At 45.1% G+C, this 22,869-nt stretch overlaps 1 protein-coding gene across 8 annotated transcripts in view; it reads right to left on the reverse strand.

The window, feature by feature from the left end:
- Positions 1–1,258, reverse strand: part of ATN1 (atrophin 1) — a 320,704-nt gene extending 319,446 nt beyond the window's left edge. For 5 of the 8 annotated variants that reach the window (XR_012693312.1, XM_075215806.1, XM_075215809.1 and 2 more), the window contains exon 1: positions 906–1,258. The gene's annotated coding sequence lies outside the window, so the exon portion shown is untranslated. Of the gene's footprint in view, positions 1–482; positions 587–905 lie in introns of those variants that run through there. The other 3 variants (XM_075215812.1, XM_075215808.1, XM_075215807.1) reach the window with 2 other exon arrangements.
- Positions 1,259–22,869: the final 21,611 nt, after the last annotated feature.

Consider the following 22,869-nt stretch of genomic DNA (forward strand, 5'->3'; position numbering starts at 1 on the left):
ATTGATATTCACCGTGAGTCCTAAACTCCATACACATGTTATAGAATGAGTAAGTGCTCCATGAGATAAGCACATTGTCATTTAGGAATATATATACAAAGTCAAAGCACAGCAAACCTTACCTGATCCCAATTATGCAATAACTACTTGAATAAACCCTATATATTAATATCATTGACTTAATTTGTTACATTTTGTTTAGATTGTGACATCATATTTCGCAGCGCTGAACATAAACGGTTAAAGGTTTCAGACACTTCTATAAACACATAGATATACTATGGGGTGAGGACGCTGTCTGCAAAGGCTTAATATCAACGCTTGGAAATGCAGCCCTTCCTAGTTGTGTCAGTTCTTTTGTGTCACATTATATCAACAAATATAATTCCCTGAATTTGTAGCGCTGTGAAATATGTGGCCACATGAGGAAATATTAGTAATGTAATTGCACATATATGTAGTACCCCAGCACATAGCAATACCTGCCCCCCGATTCAGACCCCACAGGCCTCTCCTGCTTGGTGTTGTACACTGGCTTCATGAGGTTTGCCAGCTGTTGAGTGCAGGAACTGCTGTCCTAGCCCCTCCATGTGTACTGCGCAGCTGTGTATGTTGGTGCCAGAGAGAGAAGTAAGCCGTGGGTGGGGGGGTGTGCTCGGAGATCCCACAGGAGGGGGTGTGTACCTGTGTATCTTTGTTGTATGTATGTGATACACATACACCTCCGTGATCAAATGCTTCATATGTGCATGTAGTGTCCCCCCCCCCCAGGAGCGTGCCCTCTTCTTGCCTGTATCAGTCCATATATATACGTGTGCGCCTTACATGTAAATCTCTTTACACATCCATCTCAATCTCAGCTCCCAATTCTCTGGAAGGATCCAGAATAGCACAGGGACACCCACCTAACAAAGGGACTGGGGGCGCAGGAAGCCGAGAGACGGGCTGCGATTCCTCATGTATTCCTCTCCTTTACAGTTGCAGCATTCCAGACCCATCCGGAGACGCTGGAAGTCCAGGGCCAAGCGAAACATCGTCTTGGGAACCCCAAAGGATCATTGTGCCCAGGGTTCCAGTCCTTGCGATGCTAGCTTAGGCCAGGCCAGGAGAAAGAGGGGGCGAGCAGAGGAACCAGCTACACAGCAGAGAGGAGAGCAAAAACCTTTTTTTTTCCCTTTTTTTTTTTTTTATAATCCGTTGTGCAGTGAAAATCCCACAAAAGACGATTTTTTTTTTTACCTCCTTGTCCCCCCCCCTAAACTGCTCTCTCCCTCCCCCCCCCCTCCTGCTGGTTCCTCCTCCTCCCTGGTTACCTCCCTCTCTTTCTCTGCGTCTGTCTGTCTGCCTCTGTCTTTCCCTCCCTCTTATTCTCTTCCGTTAGGTCTCAGAACGCAGGACTGAGAGGCAGACATGGAGGGAGGGAGGGGGGTCCAAGCAGTGGCAGACAGTGTGGATGGAGGGTCTGCAAAGTTGGGGTTCTTTATTTCAATCTCATGTCTCCACCATATGTAAAAGAGAGAGAGCGAGAGAGAGAAATGAGGGAGGAGAGAGGTCACAGTGATAGAAATGTTTTCACTCTCTCACTAGCTGTCTCTCCCCCTCCTCTTTTTACTCTCCCCCACCCCTTGCTCTTCCTGTAATTTCTAGCACAAAGGGGGGGGGGGGAGGTTGGATTTATCTGCAGGACTAGGGAGAAAGTAACTGTGTGTGTGCTAGTGCTTATGTTTGTGTGTGTGTGTTTGACTGTGTGCTTGTGGTTTTATAATGTATGTGTCTGTTTCTAGCATGTGGGTGTCTGTTGTGTGAGTGTGTGCTGAGCGCCTGTGCTACAGCCAGTGTGAATTGTTACTTTGTGTGGATCTTGATTTTTCGTCTTAACAGTAATCATGTTGTGTCACCGCTTATGTACGCAAAGATGGGCTTCTTTATTTGTGTTGTGTGTGTATGTTATCACGTATTATCCTTTTTTATATAATGACGCTGCGTTGTACATTTCAATAACTTCGTTCAATCTCAGCCTTGACATATAAAAACACACACACACACAACTAGTAGGTGCTTAGACCGTGGGAGTAAACCGGAATACCCAGTTGACACCCTCGTAAATACGCTGGGAATATATAAATTAGTAATTATTTTATTTATATAGCACTTTTCTCTCCGTAGGTCTCAAAGCACCGTACCTGCAGAATAAAACACACAATAGAAAAACAAACATATAAAAGATTAATAGAAGAAAAAGAGGTGTGCATGGAGTATTGTGACCAGTCATGGTGCGTTAATTAACGGCTGGGGTAGCCAGATAAGTCTTGATGCTGTCTTTAGAGATCTCTAGAGAGCAGGCCTCTCGGACTGTGCGAAGTTCCAAAGAGTAGGATCTGCATTGCTAAAAACTTGGCCCAAAATGTAGGACATTCTAGGTATTGTTAGGGGTCCTCCATCTGCAGATCAAAGTAAGAGGATGACAGTGGAGTTGCTTAAAGTATCCAGGACTCTGATGATGTAGGACTTTGTAAGTCAGTAAGCCAAACTTTAATGAGATTTGCATCTTAAGGACAGCTAGAGAAGGTAACGGAGAACAGGGGTTATGTGGCAGGAATGGGACTGGTATGTTTAGGGACCAGCGGCCTCATCCTATACCAGCTGCAAGTGGCACAATGCTATTTCTGGGTGACCCAGGTAGACCGCATCGCAGTAGTCAAGGTGTGAGGTCACCGGTGCAGGTATCTTTGTAGGAAGATCTGGCAAACACTCGGTCCTGGCTATGTTCCTCAGATGAATGTATGAAGTCAAGTCAGAATTGAGGATAACACCAGGATTCCGCATATTCAGATTTGGGAACTCAGAACCCTGAAGCTTAAGCCCAGTTGGCTGACCAAGCTGCATGCATTGTACGATCTAAAGAATGGTACGCCACCTGTTGGTCATAGAAGGTATCTACAGGGGCTAGTGTAAAGTAAATGGCTATATATGAGCAATTTTATGTATGTTATGGAACACCAAGGTCACGTCTAATTATTATAAATCGCAGTAGGGAGAATATTATTCCTTAAAAAGCATTAGTATAATGACATCACTATTTACTAATTTTTTTATTAACAGTTTTCTATATAGCGCTCACGTATTACGCAGCACTTTACAAAGAGTATTTAATCATTCACATCAGTCTTTGTCCCTGTGGAACTTGCAATCTATATTTCTTACCACACAGCAGCCAATTAACCTACCAGTATGTCTATGAAGTGTGGGAGGAAATCGGAGCACCCGGAGGAATCTCACACAAACACAGGGAGAACATACAGATAGGGCACTGGTTGACATTGAACCAATAACGCCAGTGCTGTGAGGCAGCAATGCTAACCACTGTAGATATTATTTACCAGAGTTTATATATCAATTCACTTCACATGTATAATACGCTATAATACCAACATTCAGACACTTAAGAGGGTACCCATCACCACTTTGACATTTTGTGGACGGATGCAATATTTATGAGAATGCAGCCCATCCATTCACTAGGAACCAGTGACATCACTAAGAATGCAGCCTATCCATTCACTATGAACCAGTGACATCACTAAGAATGCAGCCTATCCATTCACTAGGAACCAGTGACATCACTGAGAATGCAGCCTATCCATTCACTATGAACCAGTGACATCACTAAGAATGCAGCCTATCCATTCACTATGAACCAGTGACATCACTAAGAATGCAGCCTATCCATTCACTATGAACCAGTGACATCACTAAGAATGCAGCCTATCCATTCACTAGGAACCAGTGACATCACTGAGAATGTAGCCTATCCATTCACTAGGAACCAGTGACATCACTGATAATGCAGCCTATCCATTCACTAGGAACCAGTAACATCATTGAGAAGACAGCCTATCCATTCACTAGGAACCAGTGACATCACTGAGAGTGCAGCCTATTCATTCACTATAAACCAGTGACATCACTGAGAATTCAGCCTATCTATTCACTAGGAACCAGTGACATCACAGTATTCAGCCTATCTATTCACTAGGAACCAGTGACATCACTGAGACTGTAGCCTATCCATTCACTAGGAACCGGTGATATCACTGAGAATGTAGTCAATCCATTCACTAGGAACCAGTGACATCACTGAGAATGCAGCCTATCCATTAACTGGGAACCAGTGACATCACTGATAATGCAGCCTATCCATTCACTAGGAACCAGTAACATCATTGAGAAGACAGCCTATCCCTTCACTAGGAACCAGTGAGATCACAGAATGTAGCCTATCCCTCCTCTCAGAACCATTGATATCACTGAGAATGCAGCCTGTCACGAATCTCGTGGATATTTAGTGGATCCCTTGTAAATACCAGGTGGTATTACTCATTCAGGGGTGCAGAATCAAACAGGTAGGATGGTGTTCACCAGGGACCCCCGCAAGGGGGTATGGACTTCGCTGCCCCTATCCCGCAGTTCGCAGTCCCCTGGATGAGTGTTGGGCAGAGTAGTAGGCGAAGCCAGACACGGAGGAAAGATGGCAGCAACTCAGAGGAGTACTGGAGAAGTAGCGCTATAGCTTGACCCGATATCAGTAGCACAGAGCAGCAACAAGAGAGTCTCTGGGACAACAGCAGTTCAATAATAGAATGATGGCTGATGCGATGATGGTGACTTCAGAGCACCAGCAGGAGAGTCACTGGTACAGCGACAGTTCAGGGGACAGTAGCGGAATAGAACTATAGCTGATCCGTAGATGGTAACTCAGAGCATAGCAGGTGAGTCATCGGTACAGCGGCAGTTCAACAGAGATAGTAGTGGAGCGGAACTATAGCTCATCCGATGATGGCAACTCAGAGCAACAGCAGGTGAGTCATCGGTACAGCGGCAGTTCAACAGAGACAGAAGTGGAGTAGAATTTAGCTGATCCGTAGATGGTAACTCAGAGCAACAGCAGGTGAGTCACTGGTACAGCGATAATTCAACAGAGACAGTAGTGGAGTAGAACTTAGCTGGTCCGATGATGGTAACTCAGAGCAACAGCAGGTGAGTCACTGATACAGCAGCAGTTCAGTGAAGATAGTAGTGGAGCGGAACTATAGCTGATCCGAAGATGGTAACTCAGCGCAATAGCAGGTGAATCACTGGCACAGCGGCAGTTCAACAGAGACAGTAGTGGAGTAGAACGTAGCTGGTCCGATGATGGTAACTCAGAGCAACAGCGGGTGAATCACTGGCACAGCGGCAGTTCAACAGAGGCAGTAGTGGAGTAGAACTAGCTGATCCGTAGATGGTAACTCAGAGCACAGCAGGTGAGTCACTGGTACAGCGGAAGTTCAACGTAGGCAGTAGCGGAGTAGAACTAGCTGTCCGATGATGGTAACCCAGAGCACAGCAGGAGAGTTAGACTGAAAGGAGCCAGAGAGTGAATGAACTTGAAGAACAGGCATCGGACAGGAGGAAGTGGGAGATTTAAACAGTGCACCAAACTGCCAGGACCAATGGGGAACAAGTAGAAGGTCATAAGAGAGGGGAGTAGGCTTGCGCATGCGCAGAGCAGATGGTAGATGTATCCAAAGGTGTTATCAGGATACCGCAATCACTGCTTAGAGGAGGAAGGTAACAACGCTGGTGCCCATCCGCGGGGCCGGTGTGTGAAAGTACCCCCCTTTTAGAAGTGACAACCGGACACTTAGCGGTGATCTTGCGTGGAATTTCCGTAGCAACACAGGGGCATTGATATCAGAGGCATTAACCCAGGAGCGCTCCTCATGGCCAAAACCCCTCCAATCCACTAAATATTTCGCCACTCCTCTGGAGACTTTTGAATCCAAAATTTGAATAATCTCAAACTCTTGTTGAGAAAATTTTTGTACTACAGAGGAATGCGTAGGTGAAGAAAACCTATTGATGATCAGAGGTTTCAGGAGAGATATGTGGAAGGAGTTAGAGATGTGGGACGAGGAAGGAAGCTTCAATTTGAAAGAGACTGGGTTGATAACCCGTAGGATCTTATATGGACCAATGAACCGAGGAGCGAACGTCATTGAGGGCACTTTAAGGCGGATGTTCCCGGTGGATAACCACACCTAGTCTCGGACCTTTAGGGCAGGTACAGACCAACGTTTCTTGTCTGCAGCGGTCTTGTAACGAATGGATGTCTTTTTGAGCTGGGAGACAACCCAAGACCAGGTAGAGGAAAAATTCTGTAGAAGCTCAGCAGCAGCAGGAACATGGGTGGGCGGAGGGTTGAATACCTGAGAAGGATGAGATGTAGACCATAGACAACAAAGAATGGAGTGGAAGAGGTAGATTCATGGAACAAATTATTATGAGCAAATTCCGCCCATGGTAAGAGGTCAATACAGTTGTCTTGATTGGAGGAAGAAACACTGTGATCAAGGTCTTGGTTCATCCTCTCCGTTTGGCTGTTGGATTGTGGATGGTAAGCAGATGACAAATTAAGTTGAACACCCAGAGCCTTACATAAAGCACGCCAAAACTTGCATGTGAACTAGACTCCTCTATCCGAGACGATCTCTTGTGGACAACCATGTAACCAAAATATTTCTTTGATGAAGTGCTGCGCCAGGATTGAGGATGATGGTAGACCCACTAGTGGTATGAAGTGGGCCATTTTAGAAAAACGGTCTACCACGACCCAGATGGTATTATACCCTTTGCTGGTAGGAAGGTCGGTAACAAAGTCCATGCTGATGTGTGTCCAGGGTTTGGGTGGCACAGAAAGTGGTATCAAAGGACCCATAGGAGCAAGGTGGGAAGACTTGTGCTGAGCACAAATATTACACGCAGCAACAAGGTCTTTGATATCTGCACGGAGAGAGGGGCACCAGTAGGAATGTGATACCAGTTTGTAGGTTTTTAGCAATGCCGGAGAATCTGGAGGCGTGGTTCCAGCGCAGTAACTTCTTTCGAAGCATCTTGGGAACAAATGTTTTTCCAGGAGGAGAAGATGGAGAAGTAGAGAGAGCCAGGAGACATTTGGGATCCAGGATGGGATGAGCAGACGGTGGATCAGAATCCAGGGTGCAATCAAAAGCTCGGGAAAGCGCATCTGTCCTCTTGCTCAAATGACCCGGTTTGAAGGTCACACGGAGAGTAAAACGAGAGAAAAAGAGCGACCACCAGGCCTGCCGAGGATTGAGACACTGTGCAGTCTGAAGATACAAAAGCAAAAGGTTCTTATGGTCCGTAAATATAGTGACCACATATTGGACTCCCTCCAGGAAATAACGCCATTCAGATAGTGCCAGTCTCATTGCCAACAATTCTTTGTTGCCTATGGTGTAATTCTGCTAGTCAGGTAACAATTTCCGAGAGAAGAAAGCGCAGGGTAGCAATCGGTTGGAAGAGGACCTTTGAGAGAGGACAGCTCCTACGCCAATTGCTGAGGTGTCTACTTCTAAGAAGATGGGTTGGGAGAGATCCAGCTGCCGGAAAATGGGAGCCAAGGAGAAGGCTGTTTTGAAAAAGAGAACGCCTCCAAGGTCTCTGCTGGCCAGGTTCTAGGATTGGCACCTTTCTTGGTGAGTGCAGTGATTTGGAGCGACAATGTTGGAATAGTTTAAGATAAATTGTCGGTAATAATTAGCAAATCCTAGAAAACGCTGGACAGCTTGTGCAGTTTGGTGACAGATTTCCCACAGGCTGGACAGCCTTGAGGGTAGATGGAAGTGGCCAATTCAGAATAGCCTGGACCTTTTCTGGGTCCATTCGGAGTCCAGATCCCGAGATGATATATGATAAGAAGGGCATGGAAGCATTTCTCCAATTCACAATATAAGTGATTCTTGCGTAACCTGGAAAGTACCTCAGCTACATGTCTCCTATGAGCGTCAATAGTTTGGGAAAATATGAGAATATCGTCCAAATAAATGACTACGCTACGGAATATGTTGGCGCTATATAAATAAATGATGATGATGATGATGACTATGTAGGATTAGAGGAGGTCCCTGAAAATCTCATTGATGAAGTTTTGAAATACTGCCAGGGCATTACAGAGACCGAAGAGCTTCAATAGATACTCATAATGCCCATCGTCGGTATTGAAGGCGGTTTTCCACTCATTTCCGGACCGGATGCGAATAAGCTTATATGCACCTTGGAGGACTTAATGAAGATCTTGGCTCCCTTGATATGGTCGAACAACTCTGTGATGAGGGGAATAGGATAACGGTTCTTGACGGTGACCGTATTAAGCCCGCGATAATCAATGCAGGGATGTAATGAACCGTCCCTCTTCACGAAAAAGAAACCTGCCCTGGCTGGAGTGACAGAGGGCCCGATAGAGCTTCTTTGGAGATTTTCCTTCACATAGACAGACATCGCCTGGGTTTCAGGCTGAGAGAGGATAAATGCGACCTCTGGGCAGAGTCTTCCTTGGGAGTAATTCTATGGGACAATCCCATGGGTGGTGCAGTGGAAGCACTTCGTCCCAACCTTTGTCGAAGACATCAGCGAATGCCCGGTAATGAGGGGGCAGAGTAGAAGAACTTGAAGGTGTTGAGGTGGATGACGATTGTAGTGGTCTCACCTTCGTTAGACAACCGGAGCGGCAGTGGGGCCCCCAGGCTAGAATCTCAGAGGTGTTCCTGTCCAGTTGAGGGGAGTGTAACTGAAGCCATGGAAGACCTAGAATGATCGGAGTAGTGGTGCAGGGCAACACTAGGAATGAGATACGTTCGGAGTGTAGTGCTCCAATGCAGAGAGTAAGTGGTTTGGTTTGATGGTGAATCACGCCTCCTGGGAGTTGGGAACCATCAATGAAATGATGACTGGAGACTCTAAGGAAAGTAGGAATAGACCAGCGAGTGATAAGAGTTTGTGATATAAAATTCCCAGCGGCACCAGAGTCTAGTAGAGCTCGAGACGGATGTACAGAGGAGTCATATTGCAAGAAAACAGAAATGGTGCAAATGGTAGAAGAGGAAGTTTTGCTGGACCTCAACCTGACCTAGCCGAAACAGATTAGAGTTTGGCGTTTCCCGGTCTCTTGTGGAAAGAGCTCAGAAAGTGACTGGAATCGCCACAATAAATGCACCGCTTGTCTTGGCGTCTCCTGTCTTGCTCCTCAGAAGACAAACAAATCCTTCCAATCTGCATAGGCTCGTTAGCAACAGAGGAGTGCAGCACAGGGTGCAGGGCTGGTCCGAGGGTAGAGCGTCAGGACTGATCCTTTTCTGCCAACCTCTCCTGGAAGCGCAGATCCACTCTATTAAAGAGGGAGATGATGGCATCCAAGGTGGTGGGTAGCTCATGCGATGCCAACACATCCTTAATGCGATCAGACAAGCCTTGCCAGAAGGCGGCTACTAAAGAGTCATTGTTCCAAGATAGTGTGCAGAACTCAATAACGTATTGCGCTAGAGTGGTTCCCTTGGAGCAGTCTGAGGATGCCAGCAGAAGCAGATGAGACTCTACTAGGTTCATCGAAAATCCGGCGAAAGGTAACCAGGAAGGAGGCATAGTTGCTAAGGAGAGGAACATCCCTCTCCCAGAGTGGGGAGGCCCAGGCCAGTGCATGACCGGTTAACAATGAGACAATATAAGCCACTTTAGTTCTGTCAGTGGGAAAGTTTTGAGACCAGTTCAAATTGGATTGAACATTGATTTAGAAAGCCACGACAAAATTTTGGGTCACCGTCAAATTTTGCTGGAGTAGGTAGCCTGAGTGTGGAGGTAGTTGCAGGGGAAGCCAGATAACCAAGAGGTTGCTCAGGTGGAGGAACGGAGACAACAGATTGGGCCGCCTGTAGCGTATCTAGACGACCAGCCAGGGTTTGGAAACACTGTAGAAGCTGACGTTGGGTATTGTCTTGCTGTTGGACCTGTGCTATGAGGTGTTGTAACATATCTTTAGCAGAAGGCTCCTCCGGGGAATCAGACATTCTCTGGCCTGTTCTTACTGTCACGAATCCCTTGTAACTGCCAGGTGGTATTACTCATTCAGAGGCGCGAAACCGGTAGGTGGTGTTCACCAGGGACCCCCGCAAGGGGGTATGGACTTCACTGCACCTATTCCGCAGGTCGCAGTCCCCTGGATGTGTGTTGAGAGTAGTAGGCGGAACCAGACGCGGAAGAAAGATGGTGGCAACTCAGAGGAGTACTGGAGAAGTAGCGCTATAGCTTGACCCGATATCAGTAGCACAGAGCAGCAACAGGAGATTCTCTGGGACAGCGGCAGTTCAATAATAGAATGATGGCTGATGCGATGATGGTGACTTCAGAGCACCAGCAGCAGAGTCACTGGTACAGTGGCAATTCAGGGGGCAGTAGCGGAATAGAACTATAGATGAGTCACCAGTACAGCGGCAGTTCAATAGAGATAGTAGTGGAGTAGAACTCAAGCTGATCCGATGATGGCAACTCAGAGCAATAGCAGGTGAGTTACTGGTACAGCGGCAGTTCAGTGAAGGCAGTAGTAGAGTGAAACTTATAGCTGATCCGAAGACGGTAACTCAGTGCAATAGCAGGTGAGTTACTGGTACAGCGGCAGTTCAGTAAAGGTAGTAGTGGAGCGGAACTATAGCTGATCCAAAGATGGTAACTCAGCGCAACAGCAGGTGAGTCACTGGTACAGCGGAAGTTCAACAAAGCAGTAGCGGAGTAGAACTAGCTGATCCGTAGATGGTAACTCAGAGGACAGCAGGTGAGTCACTGGTAAAGCGGAAGTTCAACATAGGCAGTAGCCGAGTAGAACTAGCTGGTCCGATAACCCAAAGCACAGCAGGAGAGTTAGACTGAAAGGAGCCATGTCCTTACAGAGAGTGAATGCGGACATTAACATTTCACTAGGAACAAGTGAGATCACTGGTTCCAAATATGTTGTCACTTTATAAATAAGAGTTAATAATACTAAATTCTTCCCTGACGGGTATAGATAAACATGTTGTGGCACGGGCACCCTTCTGGTGATGTACACAAGAACAACTTCTTGCTTTGTACTTTGCTCTTTATTGTCAGGATGGCAAAGTAATTGACAACATAAATTTCCACACACTTTCTCGTGACCCTAATGCCAGATTAACAGGGACCAGCTCCCTAGACATTGGCCACAATGTGAAATCGGTCACACTACAAGTGAAAAAGACAGGTTTAAATACTTTCCACTCCTACTACAGCCCTATAATGATGGACAGATGACACTCCCACCTTGCATTTAAAAGGAGTTCTCTGCAGGTGTTCTGTTTGATTACTCACTGCAGACACTGTCAGCTTGCTGTTATCTTTGGAAAAAAAACCTATACCACTACAAAATATAAATCACACTCTATACTCTTTTTTGTTTCACATGTGTCCTCCACCTGTTTATCTTTTAACTAGGTGCACTGTTATGCAATTATATAATTCTGTAGCAAGCTTTGCCTTGCAGACTGTCAGCTGAACACCTAATTTCTCTCTTAGAGGCCTGTGGTAAACCATTCCGTGATAATGTATTTCAATTTTTGTGCAAGGCCAAAAACCAGCGGGTTACTTTTAATTTCGCTCCTGATTGTTCTGCATCAACCTTAATGGTGCATGATCCGTAATTAATAAAATTGTTCTACCTAAAAGATATTAGCACAGAGCTTCTGTGGCCCATTTTATGGTGAGACATTCTTTCTCCACAGTAGCATATTTCTGTTCCCTTGGAAGTAACTACAGACTCGAATGCAAGACTGGATTCTCTATTCCATCCTTTTCCTGGGACAAGACTGACACTGGAGGCATCGGTTCGGAGGAACAATCTACAGGGAAAGTCAGTTGCTTGTAGCACTAGAGAGGAACAGAGGGTTAAGCGTAGATATGACCAAGCAGCCTCTGCAGAGACAGACCAGGCTAACGTGTCTGGACAACCTTTCTTTAACATGTCCGTGAGTGGAGCAGGTCTAGTGGCAAAATGGCTTACAAATCACCTGTAGTAACCTACAAGGGCTAAGAAGGTTCTTAACTGCGATTTATTTTCTGGCCTTGGCCATTTTGTGACTGCTTCCACCTTTTCTAGTTGGGGTTTCACTTGCCCTTGACAATGTACCCCAAATATTTGGCTTCTCTCGTAGCTATGCACATTTTTCTGGATTAGCTGTCAAGCCTGTAGACCTCAATGAAACTAAGATAGTTGCGACTTTGGGTTAAAGTGACTTCCAGTCTGGGGTATATATCACTATGTCATCTAAATAAGCAGCTGTATGGGGTCTTAGCAATTTATCCATGGCCCTTTGGAAGGTGGCAGGTGCCCCATGCAACCCAAAGGGTAGGACTTTATATTGGAAGAGACCAACTGAAATGGCAAAATAGACACAGAATTGCAGAACTACTTTGACATCAGCTTTACTCCCGATATATCCCCCAGGTTGTTGTGGGAGGTCCACAACGTTATAACTCGAAGTAATACAATCAGCTTCACTACTTTTGCCATCAAGCAAATATTGAAGAAAATAGCTAACCTCTTCAAACAAGTCTGTCTCCTGGACCTAAAACATAAGAAATACACAGATTTGTCACAATATGACAAGTGAAGTGAATAACATTGATTATCTTGTTACAAACCTGTCAAGGGGTGGGATATATTAGGAAACAAGTGAACAGTCAATTCTTGAAGTTGATGTGTTGGAAGCAGGAAAAATGGGCAAGCGGAAGGACCTAAGCGACTGATGGCTACAGACTGGATCATCGCATCTCCAAAACGGCAGGTCTTGTGTGTTCTCCGTATGCAATGGTTAGTACCTACCAAAAGAGATCCAAGGAAGGAAAACCTGTGAACCAGTGAAACGAGCATTCAACACTCATTGATGTTTGTGGGGAGCAACGGCTAGTATGTCTGGTTCCATTCCACAGAAGAGCTATTGAACAAATTGCTGATAAAGGTAGTGCTGGCTATGATAGGTCAGAAGACACAGTGCATCGCAGAGAGCCCATGCTGACCCCGGACAACCACTAAAAGCGCCTACAATGTGCATGTGAGTGCCAGTACTGAACCATGGAGCAATGGTAAAAGGTGGCTTGGTCTGGATGGCCGGAAGCATGTGTGTAGTTTACCTGGGGAAGAGATGGCACCAGGATGCACTATGGAAAAAGGCAAGCAGGTTGTCTTGGCAGAGCTGTGGATCCCCAGACTCTGCTGGACATAAGGCTCACTCACGGGCGCGGAGTCTAACAGGTAGGTGGTATTCACCAGTAACCCCCGCAAGGGAGTATGGTCTTAGCGGCACATATCCTGCAGGTCGCGGCCCCGTGAGAGTGCATAGAGCAGAGAGGTATGAAGGAGCCAGGAGATGATGGGAGACAGACACTACAAGGAGGTAAGTCAGGAGAAGCAATGGAGTCACTGGAACAGCGGTAGTTTAATGCTGGCCACAGAGAGGAGTGCAGGCTGACACAATGTTTGCAACTCAGGACAACAGCTGAGGAGGCACAGGAACAGCGGTAGCTCAGAGAGGCAGAGAGAGAACCGAGGCTGACACAATATAAGTAACTCAGGAGGTAGTAATAGAGATACTGGAACAGCAGTTCAATGCTGACCACGGAGAGGAGTGCAGGCTGACACAATGGTGGTAACTCAGGACAACAGCTGAGGAGTCACAGGAACAGCAGTAGCTCAGAGAGGCAGCAAAGAGAGAACTGAGGCTGACACAATATAGTAACTCAGGAGGTAGTAGTGGAGATACTGGAACAGCGGTAGTTCAATGCTGGCCATGGAAAGGAGAGCAGGCTGACACAACGGTGGTAACTCAGGAAAACAGCTGAGGAGTCACAGGAACAGAGGTAGCTCAGAGAGGCAGCGGAGAGAGAACCGAGGCTGACACAATATGAGTAAATTGGGAGGTATTAGTAGAGATACTGGAACAGCGATAGTCCAATGCTGGCCACGGAGATGAGGGCAGGCGGACACAACAGAAGCAGGTCAGGGAGGAAGCAGGTGCCAGATTCACTGCTGCAGGAAGTGAGTTTGAAGAACAGGCGCCAAACAGTTGAACACAGGTGGTTTAAAAAGCGCTCTATGATCCTGCGGCCAATGAGGGAAGAGAGGAGGTTTCAAAGGAGGACGGTTCTGCACATGTCCGACCGCAAGATGGTGCCTGTAATGTAACTGATGTGCTAGAATATGCTGGTATCACCACCTGCGAGAAGAAGATACAGACGCTGGTACCCGTATGTGGGGCCGGAGCGTGACACAGGTTGAGCCAGTGTGATGCTCTGTTCTGCTGGAAAACCTTGGGTCTTGAAATTCATGTGGATGGTATTTTGACACAACACCTACCTAAACATTGTTGTACATCCCTTCAACGTTATACCCTGATGGCAGTGGCCTCTTTCAGCAGGATAATGCTCCCTGCCACACTGCAAAAAATGTTCAGGAATGGTTGGAGGAACATGACAAAGAGTTCAAGGTGTTGACTCTAAATTCCCCAGATCTTAATCCGATCAAGCATCTATGGGATGTGATGGAAAAACAAGTCCAAGTCATGGAGGCCCCACCTCGCAACTTACAGGACTTAAAGGATCTGCTGCTAACGTCTTGGTGCCAGATACCACAAGACTTGTGGAGACCATGCCTCGACAGGTCAGAGCTGTTTTGGCAGCACGAGGGGGAACTACACAATATTAGGCAGGTGGTTTTAATGTTGTAGCTGATCGGTAAAGTCCTTGATCAGTTGAATGCATCCAGAGTAGAAAAATCTTTCATTAAATGCCAGAGCAGAAACAACCCTCAAATGGCTCAATCTTTCTAATAAGTTGGCTAGGTGGACAGATAATTAAGCTCCAGTCTTCGGGCCAAACTGTCTCAACACAATATCCAAGCCATTAAACATAGGTGCTAAGACATACGACCCCAACTTTATAGCCAATATATTCCTATAATAATGTCTATATCTAGGCCCAACAACCCCAGCCCTTCCACCCCAAAACATTAATCAGCAATTCTTGTCACAGTGTTGGGGTCTTGGTTAGATCTCTGTACCTTCTACTGACTCTGCAAGGCAATCCCTTCTCACAATAGGCCCTTGATGCCAGGATTATAGTAATGCCAAAGACATGAAAGGATCCCAACAACTGTGCAAGCTGTAGGCCCATCTTGCTGATCAACACAGTCCTCAAAATTTAAACACCTTGCAACAAATCTCCACATGATTCTGCCACAGCTGGTCCAGGATGATCAAGTTGGTTTCATACCCAGGAGTCAGACGTGATAACACAAGATGTACAACTAGCCACTTGACATTGACTGTAAGAAAGATAGAGGAGAAAGCTTTCTACAAGATCCAGTAGCTTGAGTCTCTTCGCCATTATGGGATTGATGGACAGTTTCTCAACGGATACATGCATTGTATTGCATTCTGCAGTAATTCTGCCAAGGTATCAGTAAATGGCATCACATCGGATATTCTTAATATAACTAATGACACTATGCAAAGTTGTCCATTTTATTTTGATATTTGCATTGGTTATCCAGCCCATGGAAGCGCTAATTATACATTCTCCAAATGTTTATGAGGCAGTGGTGGATGAATGTAAAATCTCGTTGATGATGCTTTGTTGGCTTTGACTTCGCGAGATATAAGATTAATTACTCCAAAATGGAGGCCCTTCACATTCCCCCCACCTCTCTTCATGGTCTCTTAATCTCCAACTATAACTTTGCCTTGAAGGCTAGCATGTTAGAGTATGTGGGAGTAGCTACAAAATATTCTATTGGGAAAACTTCCCTCAGGTCCTCAACTCCATTAGGGTTGACCTATCCAGGTGGCAAAAATTCATAATATTGATTACAGCAATTAAAATAACTATGCTCCCTCTTCCGAACCCTGCCGATACATGTGCCCAACACTACCTTAGGTCTAATTCATAAATGGTTCATGCAATTTGTCTGGAAGAACAGGCCCCATCGAGTGAGCTTCCATCTTCGACACTCAACGATCATTAGGGGCTTCCTGGATATTAAATATTTCTACTGGTCATTTCATCTGCGCCAAGTAATCACTTGGTATTCCCCAATGTGTACTCTGACATAAGTCAAGCTGGAAACGTTACTTTGTGGGGTAAATTCTATAATCTCTGTATTAGGTTTCCTAGCAGACCAGCTACGTCTCATTCTTATCAAGCTATTTATTTTTCATATAAGATCTGGGACATCTGCATATTCCATGTTGAATCTCTCCACCTATTAGTCGCCCCTCACTCCCATTGAGATAATCCAAGAGTCTATTTCATACATGACAAAAATAGATATCAGGATGGTTGTGGACATTCAGGACATGGGAGCTTGTGCCTCTCCAGGCATTCCATGTTACAGCTCGCGGCTATTGGCATGAGCTTCCAGAACAGGTGACAGAGGTCTTTACCTATAGCAGCCGCCTTTCCTGTAGACCTTGTTGCGCTCACAGGTACTTAGATGCCCCCAGGACTTAACTCAGTGTAGTGGAAGCTTATATACAATACCGCAGCAGGTAGATGGGAGGCGGTAGCCACGACAGGAGCGGATGGTCAGGAGCAGTCCGGGGTCCGTAGCGAGCAGAGTAATCTGTTATCTTGGGGATGGGGGGAATTGGCATCCCGGTCGTTATGACGAAAACAGTCAACAATGAGCCGCCGCGGCTCATAACACTACAACGAAAATGTTTCATTACCAGAAGGAAGATCCTTTACATTTCTTCAACTGAAGCCTATTAAAATTCTATTAATTAATTTGGAGACGAGGTCATAGACACCTGACATTGTTCAAAGTGGTCTGCCATCATAGACCATTAAATCAGGGATTGTATTCTACCCTCTACAATTTATTGCTAAACAAATTGTTATCTGTCACAAAATCTTGCTAAGTTATCAGAAATGATCTTGACAAGAGCTTTACCTACAGCAACCCCCCGTTTCCATGTAACCTGATACTTGGTTTTAACTAGTAGTGATAACTTAACAGTTGTAGGTTGGTACAATAGTATACGAGTAAAGATAACAGATTGATCTGGGAGTACGACTTAAACATGTGCGACATCTTGAATCCAGTCGGTGGCGTACTGGATTCAACCGAGTTTACGGTTACTGCTTTGTGTATGTAATAGTAAGAATATTGACTAATACAGATACACATGCACACAATATAGACACATCTCTAATACTGATTGAACATATTTACTTTGATCGCAATTTGTGTGTTTATAGTAATAAATATTCCTACTATTTTACTATTAATCCTATACCCACCACTACTGGCTATAGGTGTCATTTACTAACTAAATGCAAAAGTAAAACATTTGCCATTACCAACAAGACATTATCTTTTGGTGTAAACTTGCATAGAATACACCAAAGATAACTGTATATTGGCTGCTATGGATTATTGCACTTTTATAACACAGCACTGGTACAAACAGGGAGCATTGTACTGTACTATTCCAAAATGTTCAAGTAGATCAAGGGGAAAAAAGGATTCCTACAGGGCGTGCCTGCTCAGGCTTATTAGGTATTTGTGCCAGGCAATGTTCTAAGTTACATTGAAAGCTTGAAATTCATTCTAACTCCAGATGGTTAATACAGTTCACGAAAAGAAGTAGAGTATAAATGGATCAGTCATCACTGAGAAGCATTGAGTTCTAGAAACAGGGGCTTTCTATGTGTGGTTGTAAGTTGCAATGCTAGTAAAGCAACCTATAGGGTCTATTTAAAGGGTGAAGTTTCATCATAGATGATGGGTTACCTGCAAGATGCATTGTTCATTTTTCCTTAGCTGCTATTAATGATCTACAGTTTGTAAAGTGTCATGCAATTTCCAATGCAACCAGATTACACTCTCCAGGGAACAAGCAGAAACCAAATATTCCCAGGAGAGAGACACTTTTTTGCAGTGGCAGCCATGTAAATCTCCCTATAGAACAATTTTGCAAGGAAACACAGGTGAATATCCTGGTAAAATTAATTGGGTACAACATTATCTGTTAAAAAAAAAGTGTATATGTGATTGCACCTTTAAAGAATATTTGCCAACTTTAGAAAAAATACAGCTCCACTCATTTGCATATTTAGTACCACCCAGGGGCACTGCTCGCCTCTTTTTGTTTTTTTCTCTGAACTCAACCACCTCCTGCACTTTTCTTCTCACACTCATTTCTCTCCCCCCTCTCCACTCTATCTCTCAGCCTGTCTCTCCATTTGAGTTTCTCTCAAACTAGGGAGAGGAGAGTAATTAATTACTACTGTTGAAGCTGGAGAGCTGCAGCCATTTTCTTGTAGTCCATCCCCTCCAGGTAAATAAAATAAACAGTAGGTGTGCTACAAGAAAATGGCCTCCGCTCTTCAGCATAGCAGCTGTTGTTTTTACTAATTTTACACCCCTGTGTTTTCTCTCCTTTGACTTCGCCCACCGCGTCTGGTCGGCCCAGTTTCAGTGAGATTGCTATAGTCGGGAGATAATTCACTATTTCATGAGTCTCCCTGTCATTCCGGGAGAGTCATCAAGTATGCTTTAAAGCTGCACTACCAGCTAGGAAAATATTTTAATTCCCTTTCTCTCACAACCCCAGACAAAAAACAGGTGGGTGAGCAGGAGGTCCAATCACAGCTGCAATAAAGAGATTGGGGCTTGTGATTGTTTCCTCCACTCAAACACATCCTAATTCCACCGCTACTAAATATTAATTTGCAGGTTCTGAATTCTAGAACTCTCGAAGCTCTGGAAAAAAAAACAGATGGAGGAGGGGCAATATTTTCCTTGGTTGTAGTGTAGCTTTGATAATATACTGCTCTGTGCTCTGAGTCTTCTAACACCCATCATACTCCACAAGTACTCTAACACCCGTCATACTCCAGAAGTACTCTAACACCCGTCATACTCCAGAAGTACTCTAATACCTGTCATACTCCACAAGTACTCTAACACCCGTCATACTCCAGAAGTACTCTAACACCCGGCAGACTCCAGAAGTACGCTAACACCCGGCAGACTCCACAAGTATGCTAACACCTGTCATACTCCACAAGTACTCTAACACCCGTCATACTCCACAAGTACTCTAACACCTGTCATACTCTACAAGTACTCTAACACCGATCATACTCCACAAGTACTCTAACACCTGTCATACTCCACAAGTACTCTAACACCTGTCATACTCCACAAGTACTCTAACACCCGTCATACTCCACAAGTACGCTAACACCGATCATACTCCACAAGTACTCTAACACCCATCATACTCCACAAGTACTCTAACACCGATCATACTCCACAAGTACTCTAACACCTGGCATACTCCAGAAGTACTCTAACACCGATCATACTCCACAAGTACTCTAACACCCGTCATACTCCAGAAGTACTCTAACACCGATCATACTCCACAAGTACTCTAACACCCGTCATACTCCAGAAGTACTCTAACACCCGTCATACTCCACAAGTACTCTAACACCCGTCATACTCCAGAAGTACGCTAACACCCAGCAGACTCCACAAGTACTCTAACACCCGTCATACTCCACAAGTACTCTAACACCCGTCATACTCCAGAAGTACTCTAACACCCGGCAGACTCCAGAAGTACGCTAACACCCGGCAGACTCCACAAGTATGCTAACACCTGTCATACTCCACAAGTACTCTAACACCCGTCATACTCCACAAGTACTTTAACACCTGTCATACTCCACAAGTACGCTAACACCGATCATACTCCACAAGTACTCTAACACCTGTCATACTCCACAAGTACTCTAACACCTGTCATACTCCACAAGTACTCTAACACCGATCATACTCCACAAGTACTCTAACACCGATCATACTCCACAAGTACTCTAACACCTGTCATACTCCACAAGTACTCTAACACCGATCATACTCCACAAGTACTCTAACACCGATCATACTCCACAAGTACTCTAACACCCTTCACACTCCCCTGAATCTTCTAACATTCAGTAGTATCATCCAGTACACTCGCCACCTGTATTGCTCCCTGAATGTTATAGCTCACAGAGACTGTAATGAACCATATATTTTAGCACACATTGACACTACAGTTTAATAGTGTGACCCTGAATGGGCCCCTTGGCAGTCTGCCTGTTCTCCCCCCTCCTGCTGACGTCTGCCCAGCGCACACATGGAGTCTACACAGCTCAAGGAAAAATAGATCAGATATGTATTTTTAATTCCCTTTTGTACCTCTATGCTGTGCCCACCTCCCTCTTACTGTAACACGCTTGCCTAAATGTCTGTGACAGCCTTCCCATTCCTCCGTAATATTCATAGTCCGCCAACATCATTAAATCTACGGCCTTCTAACCCCTTAGCCTCTGTTATAAGGCACTACTGACAGCCTCTCCAATACTGGCCCTTTCACAGAATGGCAGCAGAACTCTTGTTACAGACACTGCAGAGTCAAAGTGAACATATGTAACATGTACATTATATAATATACACAGCATAGAAACAAATAGTTTTTGAGGAATGATTTTGAGAAATGAAAAATATACACTACTGGGAAGCATTCAGGTCTGAGCTCAATTACATAAATATCCCGTCGTATTATTATTTTTATTATCGTTTGTAATAGGGGGCCACAAAAATTTAGCAGAGCCGTAGATAGTGGTAGTACAACAAGAGTAAACATAATGGACCTGAAGCATTAAGTAACGTAAATGCTGACACAGGAGCAAACGCAGGAATTGTAGAGAGGGGTTTCCACACCACGCCACCAGTGGGCGTGACCAGCATGCATAGGGGGCGTGGCTATATTAGACAGTGCTTGGCTGCTCTCCAACTCTTCCTATCCCCATAATATACATGGGCAATGCTGCGTGCACTACTGTTAGGTGCACGCAGCTCTCCCTTTTCAAGCAGAGCCGTGTGAAGCGGGAGCAGGGTCCAGCCACCTCAATTATACAGTGCCCCAGGCTTAGAGGGGGGTTTCCAGGCACTAGGCCCCCCCCCCTCGGTTTGCCTATTCTGACACGTGCCATATTTTGCATAAAATCGCTCTGCGCATTCCCAGAACCAGACTATACGCCAGTGAACACAGCAACATCCAAGTCATTTTTACAGTCTACGAGGAGTGCACTGGGTGTATGCACGTAGTCATTGTACAGTAAGGGCGTGCCAAGCTTGATCACACACAGCAGCGTCAGATTCAAGCTTTGGCCAGTAATTGACATGATTATCTGTTGTAATGACTTGCACTAGCTACAGGTCTGGTGTAAGTGCCGATTACTAGTGATGACGGCTGTGTATACAGCTATAACGTGTGTGCAATTAGGAGCAACTGTAAAAATGTATTTTATGTACAGTAGACATTCATAACATCCTAATAAATGTATTATATGGGGGGGGGGGGATGAAATAAAAAATCTTTTTTATTTTTTAATGTTTTGTCATTAATGGCTATAATATTAACAGGTGAATTTTTTCTGTGCGTTTTGGGACTTTATATTCAACATATGTATGCATCCTGCAGTGTATAGTCTGTTAGTGCAGAGCGCACCTAGGCCCGTATTCATCACCAGACGTATCTTTAGATCCGATCCTTGTTGGATACGAATGTGCATGTTCCCAATTACGTGCGTTTTAAATATAACACAATTTCATACTTGCCAACTCTGCCCCAATGTCCGGGAGACTCCCGAATTCCGGGTAGGTCTCCTGGACTCCCGTGAGAACTGGCAATTCTCCTGCCTCTGCCCACTTCCTAGTGAAGGTGGCAGATTTTTGAGCCTCCATGATGCGATCTCAGGGAATCATATATTTTGGCCCGTCCGCTGTTGTAAAATGGCGCATTTGCGTCATTACGTCACGAGGTGGGGCCAAAATAACGTGATTCACCGAGCCACACCCACTCACGCCCACCTGCCCCCCGAGACTCCCGGAGGCCAACATGGAAAGGTGGCAACTATGCACAATTTACATGTGCTTTGTGTGCCTTGATAAATCAGGCCCAACATGACAAGCAATGCTTAATAAAGGTAAAATCAAACGTATGCATAACACAAGTAGCATAATATAACAAGAATGAAGAAGGTTACAATGAGGATAACAAAATACCTGTAACATTACAAAGGCATACTACAATGATGGATAGACATAGTGCACCCAAGAAGGGATGGGCAGAAAACAAGAGGAGGGCCGTGGTCCTGAGAGCTTACGTTAAGGTTTTATGTTGGACATACTCAAACGTAATAAATAATAATGACAACAGAAACTTGAATGAAATACACATTTTTGTAATAGACTGGAAAAGGTAGGCCAGCTTCAACTGGGTTCAGCACCACAGGCCATCACCCAAAGGAGGCAGCCATTTTGTGAGCCCAAGCAATATTCATGAGAATGCAGCCTATCAAATCACTAGGAACTGGTGACATCACTGAGGCGTTGTGTGTTTATGGCTGGGACTCTTCAAGGACCTGGGTCATGTCACTGATTTCCAGGGGACTGGCTCCGTTCTCATGAATATTCACAAAGTGCCTCAGTGATGTCATTGGCTCTTAGAGAATTGAGTGGCTAGATGTTTGTTGATACATAAAATGGCGGCCTTCCTGTATGTAGGCGATGGGTGCAGTAAATTAGACAGCTCACAAACTATAGTATCTGAGGCCACATAATATTGACGTGTGTTGAGACAAATGGAGATCTGCATATGAATAAATGTAAACGTTCTACTCCTGAGCATATAAAACGGCAGATACGGTTTTGTAGAGAATTGAGCTGTTCCCCTTCCTCACTCAGGAAGTAACTAAAACCCAAGGCCGTAACTAGGGCTGTGAGATACGGGCGACCGCCCAGGGCACAATGCTGAAGGGGGACGCAGTTTATGAACATTTTAGATTTGGTTAAAATTGAGGGCTAGTGGGGCATTTTTCTTTCTCGCCCCAGGCGCTAAAATTTTAAGT

This window comes from Mixophyes fleayi, chromosome 6, assembly GCF_038048845.1.
Source record: "Mixophyes fleayi isolate aMixFle1 chromosome 6, aMixFle1.hap1, whole genome shotgun sequence".
Lineage (NCBI taxonomy): Eukaryota > Metazoa > Chordata > Amphibia > Anura > Limnodynastidae > Mixophyes > Mixophyes fleayi.